We start from the raw sequence: 2,895 nt of genomic DNA, 5'->3' as shown, positions 1-2,895 counted from the left end.
GGACATCATGCTTGGTAAAGCAGACAGTCAGCAAAAAAGAGGAAGACCCTCAATGAGATGAACTGACACAGTGGCTGCAACAATGGGCTTAAACATAGCAAAGATTGTGAGGATGGTGCAGGACCGGGCAGTCTTTCATTCTGTTGTACATAGGGTCACCGTGAACCATAAGTGACTTGACAGCATCTAACAAAAAACAATAACAACACCTTCCAGTTAACAGCGTCAGAAAAGAGTAATATGGTTTAAACAAGCAGTTGAATTAAAATGTTATTGTGCTTTAAGTTTTTTACCTCTGCGTGGGGCAGTTCTACTCTGTTATGATTCCGAATTGACTTGATGGCACACAGCAACAACAATTATGTTCTGGAGTCCCTGAGCGGTACAGAAAGTTAAGAGCTCAACTACTAGCCGAAAGGTTGGCGATTCTAGTCCAGAGGCACCTTAGAAGAAAAGGCTGGCAATCTACTTTAAAAAAAGCAGCCATTGAAAACCCTGTGGAGCACAGTTCTACTCTGACACACATAGGGTCACCATGAGTAGTAGTTGACTTGATGGCAACTGGTTTAACTATGTTCTTCTTGGTCTAGTGTTAAAATGTTTCTGCCTGGGGCCCTCCAGACGCTTGCTTGAAGCAGGGGAGAGCTGGATTTGATCTAAGAGCAAGTTGCTGATAATCAGTTGGAACTGATTGGGGTGTGAATGGAGGAATGTTCTCACTTATGCTAAAATGCTCCGCCCAGAGGAGCCCTGGTGGCATAGCGGTTGAGCGCTTGACTACTAATCAAAAGGTCAGCAGTTCAAATCCAACAGCTGCTCCTTGGAAACCCCGTGGGACAGTTCTACTCTGTCCTGTAGGGTCGCTATGAGTCAGAATCAACTCGGCGGTGCCTAACAACAACAGACCAGGCCAGGCAACCAGGTACAGTGCAGATGTGGGGTCTGAGCTGGTCTGACTCGCACAGTGTGGGCATGACTCAGAGACGTGAAGGATACTGTCCTCTGTCTGAACATAGGCCCTGGCCAGAGCCCTCTCCACGATCCTGAGTCACCACCATCTTCAAGATTTCCTTGAAATCAGAGTCCAGCCAAGTGCTGCTGAGTTGTTCTGGTTAGTGGAGCTTACTCCTACCTAGTCCACGCACGGGTCCAGACTAAATTTAACGCTGAAGCCTTCAGCGCTAAACTCCACTTTACATTTCATTCCAAAGTAAAGGAGTCTATTCTCCAGTTCAAAGGCAGATGAGAAAAGGCAAATTTAAGGAGAAATAGCATTCTGGGGACTTTGAAATTGGATTTTCCCAAAGTAATCAGTAAATACATTTTTTTTATGGCATTTGTTTGTACTTGGGTTTATTAGTGAAATGCCATTTAACTATTTGTTTTGGATCAATGATTAAATGGAAGCTCCTTGGACGTCGTTACATCAGATGGTGTAAATGTAGTTTTGGAATCTTTTTTAGAAAGGCAATGTGATTTGGGTGTGGGCATGTGTGGTTCTGGGACTGTGGCTTAAAGAACAGCTTTGTTAGAGCAGTTTGGCTGCCAAAGTGCATACTATTCTAGGAAGAAGGGCACTCAGAATATCCTTTACCTGGTGTGTTGAGTGAGTACCTGTTTGCCTGGGCACTACCCTACGTTTCCTTGGTTATCCCCAAGCTGGCTGCAGGTGGAGCAGCCCTCAGGGGGCTGGGGCTCTGCCAGGCTTCTGAAGAGTCTGCAGAGACGTAGTCCATGCTGATAGGCTGGGGGTTGCTATGGAGGCAGCTGGGTAACCAGGCACCACATGGGTGCTAGGTTTTTTTCTCCAGAGCACAGTCTGTGCAGACAGTGGGGGAGGGAAGACCACTTTGCCAACACAGGCAGATATTGGGCCATCATTTCAGACTCCTGAGCACATGTGAGAGTGGCTGGGGTTTTAGACCAGCAACCACTAGGCCAAAAAGAGACATTTAGGGCCTTCTTTGGCAAGCTGGCAGGCTTAATCACATGTTGCAGAAGACTGGAAGATATCACTAGACAAGCTGGTGTCCTCATCCAGCTCTTCTTTCGACATAAGACCATATCTTACACTCTGCTGTCTTCGGTTACTGGGATCATATATGCCCAACATTCACTTGTGAGCTCACAAGGTGTCTATGGGCAGGAACAAAATATTCTGACGTTTTGGTCTCAGACTGCAGACTCTGATTAAAACCAATGATGTGCCATTAATGGTAGGACCAAGTCCCCAATAATAGGCTGCTGGATTGTGACTAAGGAACCCTGGTGGTGCAATAGTTAAACACGTGGCTACTAACTGAAACCCGGCAGTGGTTCCAACCCACCAGCCACTCTGTGGGAGAAAAGACCTGACTGTCTGCTCCCATAAAGAGTTACAGCCTAGGAAGCCCTATGGGGTAGATCTACTCTGTCTGATAGCATCACTATGAGTTGGAATCGACTTGATGGCACACAACAACAACAGATTGAGACTGGGTGGTGCAAACTGTTAAGCGCTTGACTACTAACCAAACTCAAGTTCACTTAGAGGCATCTCGGAAGAAAGGCCTGGCGATCTACTTCTGAAAATCAGCCATTGAAAACCCTATGGAGCACAGCTCTACTCTGACACATGAGGTCACCATGAGTCAAAGTCAACTTGCTGGCAACTGGTTTGGTTTTTTTTAGACTGTGACCATCACTCAAGAATGCAATTAACCCTTGAAGGGAGGTGCCAGGAAAGATATCTTTTGGGAAAGAGCTGAGGGAGGAAACTCGGGAAGAGCAGCTGGATAATATGATAATCTGCCGCCACAGGGACAGCAGGAGTTGTGCCTCCACGCATTGATAGCCACAGGAGCTCCTTGCATACAAAGATGAGACTCTTGACATTGCTGTTCTCCTGGGGTGGCC

This window comes from Trichechus manatus, unplaced genomic scaffold (genome assembly GCF_000243295.1).
Source record: "Trichechus manatus latirostris isolate Lorelei unplaced genomic scaffold, TriManLat1.0 scaffold00245, whole genome shotgun sequence".
NCBI classification, from domain to species: domain Eukaryota; kingdom Metazoa; phylum Chordata; class Mammalia; order Sirenia; family Trichechidae; genus Trichechus; species Trichechus manatus.
This window is presented reverse-complemented; position numbering follows the sequence as displayed.